The following is a 12,515-nucleotide window of genomic DNA, read 5'->3' on the forward strand; positions in this document are numbered from 1 at the left end:
TGGGAAAGCCCAGACGCTGAGCTGAGCTGGGAGGTAGGGTGGCGAAGTGTCTGGGAGAGGAGGATTGATTATTGTTATTGATTATAGTGTACTTGTATGTGTAGTGTGGAGTGGAGGGTGCTTTATGCACAGTATTATTATAAAATAAATAATAATTATAGTTTTACCAGGTGTTTGGAGTGGTATCTGTGGGTTCAAGGGAGCTCTAGCGCCCCCTACTGCTACAACAGCAAGTCTTTAACACTTTGATGCTTCTTCATATTTTCATAAATCATTTCTTTATTTGTTATAGATCTTTTTGCAGTACCTCATCAAAAGTTTAACCTTAAAAGGATTTGCAGTTCAAATGATGAAAGTGGTCCAAGACTACTACAGCAGTCACTATTTGCCAACAACCACTGACATGTTATAACCGATTCCTAACACCTACGCTGTCAAATACACAGGTAAATCAGTCCTTGATGCCATTGACGATGGGGAAGCTGTTATCTGCTTCCAGATCTTTTAGGCATGGCAGTGCCCTGGGAAATGACAGTCTCCTGACTGAGCTCTATGTAACACCCTGCAAAGACCTGCCAAAACTAAGAGGTTGAAGGGGAAATGTGGGAAAATAAAAGGCAATGCTCATTGGCTAGAACTATGTTATTAGCCATACCCTTCCCCTTCATCATCAAATCGGACTTTATCAATATCCTAGCCATATTGTAAGCCAGAGTTGGTATATATGTGAAATCCTGGGATGTGATCCTGACTTTTATTTACAACAGGAACTTAACCAAATACACAGGCCTTTTGGAAGATCTGGGACAGGAATTAACAGACTGTGTGCCCAGGAGGGGCTGCTTGAGCTACTTGTATGTTTTGTAAAGGAGACTTTTTGACTTGTCAGGAATCCCTTCTTATTAAAAGAGGAAATAATGTAAATCCAGGATTATCTTACAGAGATATCTTCAACCTTGGATAAAATGGAGGAGGAACAGGTTGATTTAGGGACTGATCACAAGATCACAAGTTTATGGGCACCTGACAAGACACTGGGCCCCCAAAGCTGCCATCAGCCAAAACCAACCTAGAGAAATGTCATATAAAAAAGCACATTATTCAACCACATGCACATATTGACTTGTAGTTACTGTATAGGTTATCCAACTCAATGTAATAACGTCATTATACTAGCTGAGTAGCTAGAACATAACTGCATAATTTACAAAACATTCATTTGGATTGGGAAAACATTCTCATATGTACACTTTGCATTCAGTGATAAAACACAGATACAGTAAAACTTCACAATAATAAGCCCAGCAATAGCAATATTAGGAAATATCACAATAATTTTTGTCTGCCTCTCTTCCATACAACTGATCACAAAAATTACAGTCTATCAGTAGTTTGCTTGAACTTAGAATCTCCTTGCTAAATCCAAAGAAACAGCATTCTCTATGTAAAAATGGCAACCATACAGGTGTTTCTTCATCTTATTAAGAGAAAGTCAAAATCTGGTAATTAAGGAGGGTGTGGCAACAGTTCAAAGTCTTAATTTTTCAATAAATAGAGAATCTTCAATGAAGGGAAGTTCTCTTTCAAAAACTTTGAAAAGTAGTGGAAAGAATATTCACGCTGAAGAACAATGTATTAACTTTAAGAGCCTTTTACTACTATCACCTTAATGCAAAAGACTTAGGAGTAATTTGTACCCATCACTATTCACATTAAGACAGTGTGCAGAAGAGTGAGAGTGTGGCAAGGCTGAGAGAGTTAGGGATAGCATGCCACTGTGTAACATGAAAGCCTCTCATTTGCAGTTAAAAAGACCTACTTTCTTATTTGAGAGGCAGGGTGTTTCTTGTTGCTCAGCTGAATAAGATAACATTTACTGACTTGGAGGCCACAGGTTCTTCGCCTTTGTGTGATGAAGTGAAAAGGGATCCTGTGCAATTTCCTGCCAAAGTCAAGATAAGATGTAATTAGGATGGCTACTTGGATAGAAGGTACTTCACCTGATGTACAAATCAAGAAAGGTTATTGTTAAGATATTTGGCGCAGTAGTGAGGCCCCTTCTGGAATACTGTGTGAAGCTGATTATGGGTAAATATTGCACAAACATTTGAAGGTTTCTCAGAGAACATGGAGTAAGTTATTCAACAGTGTGGTATCTATATTCAAATCAGATCTTGAACTTAAACATGACCTTTATTGCCAGGCTCACATAGTTTCTAGGAATTTCTCTTGATGTTATATTCATACACATAACACAGTAAATACAATTAAACAACACAGTACATGGCACTACCACAGTATTATACACAGTTGTAGTGAAAAATATATTGCATAAAACAAATATATAAAAATATAGTAGATGTGCACTCCCACCTAAAAATATTTTCAGTAAGTAAGTCAATAAACACAAGATAAACATAGATTGGATGGAGGAGTTTTAGAAATCAGGAAAAGTCTAGATGAATGAGAGACTATGTTTAACTGTAGTGACTGAAGTAAGAAAGAAACTGTTCATATGTCTAGTATTTGTTACATTTAGTCACTGATAACGTCTTTGATTATATTTTCAGCACATTTCCTGAGTCATGATGCATACAAGATCTCAATGGAGGTCCTTTCTGCTGTCCAAATAACATGCTGTAGATTATGTTTCAAGTAAGAAGATATCTTACCATACTGAACTGTTATGGAGAAATTGAGGATGCTTTTAATGACAGCTCTATAAAACTGTACCAGCTCTGAATGGGACAGGTTAAACTTTTTAAGTTGACAGAGAAAAACATCTGCTGCTGAGCTTTTCTTGATAAGAGCAGGTATGTTTTCATCATAGTTCAGACTGTGAGTGACATTGGTGCCAAGAAATATAAATGATTCCACCATGATGACAGTGACATAATTTATAACATGGGGTGTTAGGAAATGAGGAGTGCCTCCTAAAATCTACAATCATGTCTTTGTTTTCAGGAGTTTTACAGTTGTTGAAGGAGCACCAACGAAACAGCTGATCCCCTCCCTCCGATATAGCACTTCAACCCCATCTGTGATCAGGCCAGTCAGGGTGGTGCCATCAGCAAACTTCAGCAGTTTAACAGATGGGTCACTGTTGGTGTGGTCATTGGTGTAGACACAAAAAAGAGAGGAGAGCTAGATGGAACACCACCTTGAGAGAACCCAGTGCTTAGGGTCAGGGGCCCTGACTACAGTAAGTTCCTACCATTTTCACTGTCTGATGTCTGTTAGCTAGAAAGTCGGAGAGCCATAGATATGTGGCATAGTCCACATTCATACTAAGCTGTTTGTAATGAAGAAGTCCTGGTATGATTGTGTTAAATGCAAAACTGAAATCCATTCTGGTCAAAACCTTCCATACTCATATGTTCAATTAAACCATTTGTTTCAGTGGCCTAGTCTGAGGATTCATTAAGGTTTTGCATTGAGGTCTGGAAAGATGTTTTATTTTTATTAGTGTGTTCTTCTCAGTTAACTTTTAAAGAGATTTCCAATTGGGACTACAGAGGGGTGAAATTAGTGCAGTTTACAGGTAGGTCATAGGGTTGTTTGCATCATTATTTTTTATAAATTATTTTATATAAGTGAGCTGCACATTAGATTCTGTACCACTCCTCCTACGCTACAAAAGAGAGTCATAGATTTCAATGATGTTTAATAATAACATAAACAGCACTCATAATTACTTTGAGTAACAGTCACAAAGGCTTTTGTGAATAGAATGGGTTGTTTCGGAAGTGGACAAAAGCGGTTAAAATGAAAGCATTGTAGCAGATGATGCCAGAGCACATTGAGCTATTCTGCCTGTCTGGGGCAGTTTTTAAAATAATAATCAGGGCTCCATGAAATGTTAAGGTATGTACAGGAAAACTGCAAGAGGCAGCCTTAAATTGGATTATTGCGTCAACATATGCTAATTACTGAGAATTATGAGAAGTCAAGAAAAAATGTCTTATTCTAAGCAAACAAAAAATGTCTAGTATTTAATACTTGGTCATTCAGGTTTGAAATTATTTTGTCATGGTGTTCAATGCTATACCTTTTGCCAAGGAGCACTGGTGCATATAACTTAAAATGGCAGGAGAAAAAAAAAATTATTAGCATACATTTAATGAACTGTGGTGGGTTGGCACCCTGCCCAGGATTGGTTCCTGTCTTGTGCCCTGTGTTGGCTGGGATTGGCTCCAGCAGACCCCCGTGACCCTGTGTTCGGATTAAGCGGGTTGGAAAATGGATGGATGGACGTTTAATGAACACCTTTTTTAAATTCTCACAAAGCTGGTATGTGTTCAGGAAACACATTTAGCACAAATGTCCTTCATTTAACTGGGAAATTTATTAAGAAATAACTGTTCTCAATTACTCAGAGTATCCATACCACCCATTTCTTGGTGTTCTTTTGATTTACCCCATGTTCCTGACTTTCTTCTGATAAAGAGAAATATGTTTTGGTCCCAGAAATTCTTACAGTGTGGACAGTGCAAGTGCATTTGCTGGACATCCATCATTTCTGGTCTTCTTTTATTGAATCAAAGTGCTAATGCTTGGGCCCTCAAAAGAAATTTATCTCAGGTCCTCTGTTGTTGAGGTGTGCAATCTACGGTGGCTGGAGTTCTTGGTTCTTGATAAAATTCTGAGTTTAGAAGTAGAGAGATGGCGAGAATCAACATGATCTCTACTAAATGTGCAATGTTTTATGAAAAAGAGAACACCAGATACAGTATACTAGTATTATTCATTTGAGAACAGCATCTGTCACAGGGCATTGTAAATATTATCTCTCATGTTACTGAATGTAAATATTTAAGCTTCTGGCACTATCTGTGTTACTTCCTGACCTATGGACCAAGAAAAATGTGAGTGACACTGTATTTTGTTCAATATAAGGGCACAAACAACAGAAAAAGATTGTGTGTCACAATATCTCAGAGTGTGAGTTGGACAGAATCAATCATATCTCTATAGTTTTTCTCTGAGTTGCCCCAGAAGGTCTGTCACTGCATCACCAAACTGAAGCAACTGGCCCTGAAATTCTGGCCAGGAGTAATGGTTAAAAGCTTTACATATACAGCAGCGAACAGCATGTTTCAGGGGTCAGTAAGCTAAAAGGCTGAGTAACCTTCAACATCAGAGGTGAGTTTCTTGAAAACGGTATTAGTTAATTCAAACAGGTCAGAGGTTTCTCATTTCAAGGTATTTAACACAGTAGATGTACTGAGACAAATACAGTTAACACAAGTATAACCAACTGTATTTACTAAATAAATAATCCTGTATCACCACTTAAAAATGCTGATATCTTTGAATTATTCATCCCTAGTCCAGGGATGAATTCTCAGTTACAGTCCTGGAGGGCTGCAGTGGCTGCTTTAAGCAGTTTCTTATATAGAAGCTATTTATTTTCTAATAAAGCAATATTTTGGGGGCTTAGTATTAGTTAACTTGCATCTTACAATTCAGCACCCTTAATTGATTTTTGTAGAGTTAAACTGCTGCATTTAGATTTTAATTGTTGCCCATTTTCATAACCAGCCATCAGTTAATAATGAGGAGCAAATGACAGCTCTTCAGCTAAAATTTTTCCATTTAAACCTGTGTACATGCATCATGCAGTATGTGTGTTAATCAAATATTTTGGATTAAATGAGAGAGAAGGGAAAAACACAAAACTTATGTATGTTTTTGTTTTCTGAGAACTTTATTCATATATATACAATTTTTGTATTGGAAGAATGAAAGAAATAACAAGCAGTGGAGTGGCAGTGGATGGGGGGCTGTCCCTTGTGAAGCTTGGAACTCTGGGATACATCAATTACGTGCCAAGTTTCATAATCTTTTATGCCTGGCTCTAATTACGAGGTTGGAATGAGAAACTGAGCCCTACTGTGGACCCATCCCCCCCCCCCAAACTAGAATTGAGAACCCTTCCCCTAGTTTCTTACTGGTCCTACCCTGAAACTTTCTTCTTGTAATCTGTACTGCCTCCAAACTGCATGAAGAATATACTTTAGTTCAATGCTTTACGTAGAACTATATTCAATGTTCAATATTGCTTTATTTAGTCTAGTTTACACAAGAAAACATGAAAGGTGCCTTCTCAGTTGCATCTAATAACAGAAAGAAATTAAACAAAACAAACACAGACAAGACAGGTTAAGGTAAGGCAGTTTTATAATGCATATTGTCACACGTGCAAATAGTCAGTCAATGTGCCCGGAGGTGAGTGAAATATCGTGAGACAAAGGGTTAATCTGTGGTACTAACACCTCTCTGTTTCTTCATACAAAAAGAAGGGAATTGATGCACTTACCTTACTTCTAGGTTCCAAGATGGCCATCCGAACGTTTACTCTGGCATTTCCTGATGATGTCACATCCGACACCAACCAATGGTGACACTTCCGGTCGCCCGAAGATGACGTCACATCCACCACTACATCACTTCCAGTCCCATTTAATGACGTTGCTTCTGTCTGCCTGTTTCAACGTCATTTCCTGCCAACACATTTCCGTCCACCATTTTGTTCCTGTATAAAAACCCTCCATCTGTAAACAGTTTTTGTCATGTACTGAACAAGTATTTTGATCCCTATTTTGGCTATATCGTTTTTCTTTGTCCGTTGGACATTATACGAAGATGGTCTTTTCCGTTGTGGAAGTGTCTTTTGTTTATTACAATATTTACACAAAAATTGTTACAGGATACATATCAAACCTTAATCATTTTCTCCGATATTCCTTATTAAAAGTCATTTGACACTAGGAAGAAAGGAATTTCTGAAGCTATTTGTGTTGGTTTTCAAAGCAACTATGCTTCCTGATTTACTGAAGTTAAGTTGTACATGTAATGGATGTCTGTTGTCAGTTGAGATTATTTTTATGGCAAAAACATGTATTTGAACCTGAGAAGCAGGTCCTTTAGCAGTTCATTGATATTCTGGAGTGCATTATTGTAAGTACTGATTCTTCTATCCTTTGGATATTCTCTATTACATGTATGTGTATTTTTATACAAATGCCAAACTGCACACACTATTCCAGATGAAGACTCACTAGTACATTGTACTGTATAGCCTAACAAATTTCCTTTAACTTGTACTCTGCACATTTTGCAATATAAGCTAAAATTTTTAATGTATTCAGTGCTCTGTCTAGATGTGGACATGGCTCCATTACGATTCTTAAGTCCTTTGTTATCAATATTATCCTGTGATGTTTGTTTTCATGCATTATGTGCAGATACTAACTTGCAGTACTAGTTTCCATAGATTATTTTTTCTGTATTATTTTTTCAACAGATTTTGCTATGTGTAATTTTTTATATTTTCATGTGTCATCCGTAAATTTTGGGTGCCAGCCGTGATGTCATGTTACACTACTTCCAGTATAAATATGGCAATGACCAGTGTGCTGGCATCCCTCAATGGTTATTCCTTTTTGAAAACAAATAACTTATTAACGGTAGTTTGCTTCTTTTCAAGTAGGCCTAGCATAATGTTCTTTTATTTTGTTTTGCCCCTTACTTATTGACATTTCGGTCCTCTTTTGACTTTCTGGTTTTGACCTCTTCCCTTTTCTGAATGAGTGCTATTGTGTAGAGGAAGCAAGTGGTCAGGAATGCAGTTCTAAAAGGAGCATGCACTCTGGGGGAAGAGGTCACTCCTACCAAGCACAGTAGGAGCAAGGGCAACCTGCAGCTCCAAATGGAATTGGTGGCGGGAGAGAGGAGCAAGGCTCAGAGTGGGGCTCAATGCTGAATGTCCGAGGTGGTGGCAGGAACTCGAGCCCATTTTAAAGGCTGACTGAACCAGCTGGTGGATATCTCCTCTGGCTTTGGAGACCCCTAAAGGGTAAGTAGAGAAGCGCTGGTTTTAGAGTGGAAGCATTGTGGCTCATGATTATTTTAATGGACAAATTCTGCAGTGTTTTTAACCTTGTTTAATAGATGGGCTTTTTATTGTTCATTTCTTGATTTTAACCTCCAGTGGAACAACTCCTGCTTTATTGGGATTATTTATTGATTTATTTTGGATGGACAACCTTCATTGCATTTTGTGTTCATTGTACACTTTGAGAAATAAATTCACTAAGCACTTTCACTCTATACTTCCTTTTGTGATGTGTCCTCATTGCACAGGTAATTCTGATCATGCCTAGGGATCATTTAGATAATTAGATAATTAGATTAGATAAACCCCACAGGATTCCCCGAGAGACACGGTCGAATGCCTTTTCCAAGTCCACAAAACACATTTAGACTGGTTGTGCAAACTCCCATTCACCCTCCAAGACCCTGCTAAGGGTGTAGAGCTGGTCCACTGTTCCACGACCAGGACGAAAACCACACTGTTCCTCCTGAATCCGAGGTTCGACTATCTGACAGACCCTCATCTCTAGGACCCCCGAATAGACTTTTCCAGGGAGGCTGAGGAGTCTGATTCCTCTGTAGTTGGAACACACCCTCCTCTAAAGAGGGGGACCACCACCCCAGTCTGCCAATCCAGAGGCACTGTCCCTGATGTCCATGCGATATTGCAGAGGCGTGTCAACCAAGACAGTCCTACAACATCCAGAGCCTTGAGGAACTCCGGGCGTATCTCATCCACCCCCGGGGCCCTGCCACCAAGGAGTTTTTTGACCACCTCGGTGACCTCAGTCCCAGAGATGGGGGAGCCCACCTCCGAGTCCCCAGGCTCTGCTTCCTCATTGGAAGGCATGTTAATGTGATTGAGGATGTCTTCAAAGTACTCCCCCCACCAACCCACAACGTCCTGAGTCGAGGTCAGCAGCGCACCATCCCCACTATATACAGTGTTGACACTGCACTGCTTCCCCCTCCTGAGACGCCGGATGGTGGACCAGAATCTCCTCAAAGCCATCCGGAAGTCATTCTCCATGGCCTCCCCAAACTCCTCCCACGCCAGAGTTTTTGCCTCAGCAACCACCAAAGCAGCATTCCGCTTGGCCTGCCAGTACCTATTAGCTGCCTCCAGAGTCCCACAGAACAAAAGGGTCCTGTAGGACTCTTTCTTCAGTTTGATGGCATCCCTCACCGCCGGTGTCAGACAGGCCAACAGTGCCGACAGGCACCGACCACCTTATGGCCACAGCTCCGGTCAGCCGCCTCAACAATAGAGACACGGAACATGGCCCATTTGGACTCAATGTCTCCCACCTCCCTCGGAACATGGTCGAAGTTCTGCCGGAGGTGGGAGTTGAAGCTACAGTGATCCCTCGCTATATCGCGCTTCGCCTTTCGCGGCTTCACTCTATCGCGGATTTTATATGTAAGCATATTTAAATATATATCGCGGATTTTTTGCTGGTTCGCGGATTTCTGAGGACAATGGGTCTTTTAATTTCTGGTACATGCTTCCTCAGTTGGTTTGCCCAGTTGATTTCATACAAGGGACGCTATTGGCAGATGGCTGAGAAGCTACCCAACTTACTTTTCTTTCTCTCTCTCTTGCGCTGACTATCTGTGATCCTGACGTAGGGGGTGTGAGCAGGGGGACTGTTCGCACACCTAGACGATACGGACGCTCGTCTAAAAATGCTGAAAGATTATCTTCACGTTGCTACCTTCTGTGTGCAGCTTTTAAGTATGCTGCACGGTGCTTCGCATACTTAAAAGCTCAAAGGGCACGTATTGATTTTTGACTTTGTTTTTCTCTGTCTCTCTCTCTCTATCTCTCTCTCTCTGCTCCTGACGGAGGGGGTGTGAGCTGCCACCTTCAACAGCTTTGTACCAGCGGTGCTTCGCATATTTAAAAACAAACAGCCCTATTGATTTGTTTGCATTCCTCTCTGTTTCCTTTGAAGACGAAGATATGTTTGCATTCTTTTAATTGTGAGACAGAACTGTCATCTCTGTCTTGTCATGGAGCACAGTTTAAACTTTTGAAAAAGAGACAAATGTTTGTTTGCAGTGTTTGAATAACGTTCCTGTCTCTCTACAACCTCCTGTGTTTCTGCGCAAATCTGTGACCCAAGCATGACAATATAAAAATAACCATATAAACATATGGTTTCTACTTCGCGGATTTTCTTATTTCGCGGGTGGCTCTGGAACGCAACCCCCGCGATGGAGGAGGGATTACTGTACTTCTGACAGGGGACTCTGCCAGATGTTCCCAGCAGACCCTCACAATACATTTGGGCCTAGCAGGCCTGACTGGCATCCTCACCCACCATCGAAGCCTACTCACCACCAGGTGGTGATCAGTTGACAGCTCCGCCCCTCTCTTCCCGAGTGTCCATGACATGTGGCCGCAAGTCTGACGACACAACCACAAAGCCGATCATCGAACTGAGGCCTAGAGTGTCCTGGTGCCAAGTGCACATATGAACACCCCTATGCTTGAACATGGTGTTCGTTATGGACAATCCGTGATTAGCACAGAAGTCCAATTACAAAACACCGCTCGGGTTCAGATCGGCGGGGGGGGGGGCATTCCTCCCAATCACGCCCATCCAGATCTCACTGTCATTGCCCACGTGAGCATTGAAGTCTCCCTGCAGAACGAGGGAGTCCCCAGAAGGTTTGCCCTCTAGCACCCCCTCCAGGGACTCCAAAAAGGGTGGGTACTCCAGACTGCTGTTCGGCGCATACGCATAAACAACAGTTAGGACCTGTCCCCCCACCTGAAGGCGGAGGGAGGCTACCCTCTCGTCCACCGGGTTAGACCCCAATGAACAGGCTTCAAGTCAGAGGGCAATAAGTATGCCCACACCCGCTCGGCGCCTCTCACTGGGGGCAACTCCAGAGTGGTAGAGAGTCCAGCCCCTCTCAAGAAGATTGGTTCCAGAGTCCAAGCTGTGCGTCGAGGTGAGCCCGACTATATCTAGCCAGAACTTCTCGACCTCGTGCACTAGCTCAGGCTCCTTCCCCTTCAGAGAAGTGACATTTCACGTCCCAAGAGCCAGCTTCTGTAGCCGAGGATCGGACCGCCAAGGTCCCCGCCTTCGGCCACCACCAAACTCACAATGCACCCGACCTCCTTGGCTCCTCCCATAGGTGGTGAGCCCATTGGAAGGGGGACCGACGTTACCTCTTCGGGCTGTGCCCCATGGGTGCAGGCCTGGCCACCAGGCACTCGCCTTCGAGCCCCACCTCCAGGCCTGGCTACAGAGGGGGGCCCCGGTGACCCGCATCCGGGCGAGGGAAAACGCCGTCCAAATTTTTTATTCTTCATAGGAGGTTTCTTTGAACCGCTCTTTGTCTCATCCCTCACCTAGGACCAGTTTGCTTTATGTGGCCCTACCAGGGGCATAAAGTCCCGGACAACAGAGCTCTTAGGATCATTGGGACACGCAAACCCCTCCACCACAATAAGATGGCGGTTCGAGGTGTTTTGTGGACTTGGAAAAGGCATTCGACCGTGTCCCTCAGGGAATTCTGTGGGGGGTACTCTGAGAGTATGGGGTACCGGACCCCCTGATAAGGGCCGTTCGGTCCCTGTACAACCGGTGTCAGAGCTTGGTCTGCATTGCCGGCAGTAAGTCCAACCCGTTTCCAGTGAGAGTTGGACTCCGCCAAGGCTGCCCTTTGTCACCGATTCTGTTCATAACTTTTATGGACAGAATTTCTAGGCACAGCCAGGGTGTTGAGGGGGTCCGGTTTGGCGAGCTCAGGATTGGGTCACTGCTTTTTGCAGATGATGTTGTCCTGTTTGCTTCATCAGGCCGTGATCTTCAGCTCTCTCTGGATCGGTTCGCAGCTGAGTGTGAAGAGGCTGGGATGGGAATCAGCACCTCCAAATCCGAGACCATGGTCCTCATCCGGAAAAGGGTGGAGTGCCTTCTCAGGGTTGGGAGCGAGATCCTGCCCCAAGTGGAGGAGTTCAAGTAACTCGGGGTCTTGTTCACGAGTGAAGGAAGAATGGAGCATGAGATTGACAGGCGGTGCAGCATCCGCAGTGATGAGGGCTCTGCATCGGTCTGTCGTGGTGAAAAAAGAGCTGAGCCGTAAGGCAAAGCTCTCAATTTACCAGTCGTTCTACGCTCCTACCCTCACCTATAGTCATGAGTTATGGGTAGTGACCGAAAGAACAAGATCGCGAATACAAGCGGCTGAAATGAGTTTCCTCCGCATGGTGTCTGGGCTTTCCCTTAAAGATAAGGTGAGAAGCTCAGTCATCCGGGAGGGGCTCAGAGTAGATCCGCTGCTCCTCTGCATCGAAAGGAGTCAGATGAGGTGGCTCGGGCATCTGATCAGGATGCCTCCTGGACGCCTCCCTGGTGAGGTGTTCTGGGCACGTCTAACCGGGTGGAGGCCCAGGGAAAGACCCAGGACATGCTGGACGGACTATGTCTCCTGCCTGGCCTGGGAACGCCTCGGGATTCTCCTGGAAGATCTAGAAGAAGTGGCCGGGGAGAGGGAAGTCTGGGCATCTCTGCTCAAGCTGCTGCCCCCGCAACCCGATCTCGGATAAGCGAAAGAGGATGGATGGATGGATGGAGATAATTTGCATAATTTAAAAAAAGCAATTGCTTGGACACAGATAC

The sequence above is a fragment of the Erpetoichthys calabaricus genome, chromosome 1 (assembly GCF_900747795.2).
Source record: "Erpetoichthys calabaricus chromosome 1, fErpCal1.3, whole genome shotgun sequence".
In the NCBI taxonomy this organism is placed as follows: domain Eukaryota; kingdom Metazoa; phylum Chordata; class Cladistia; order Polypteriformes; family Polypteridae; genus Erpetoichthys; species Erpetoichthys calabaricus.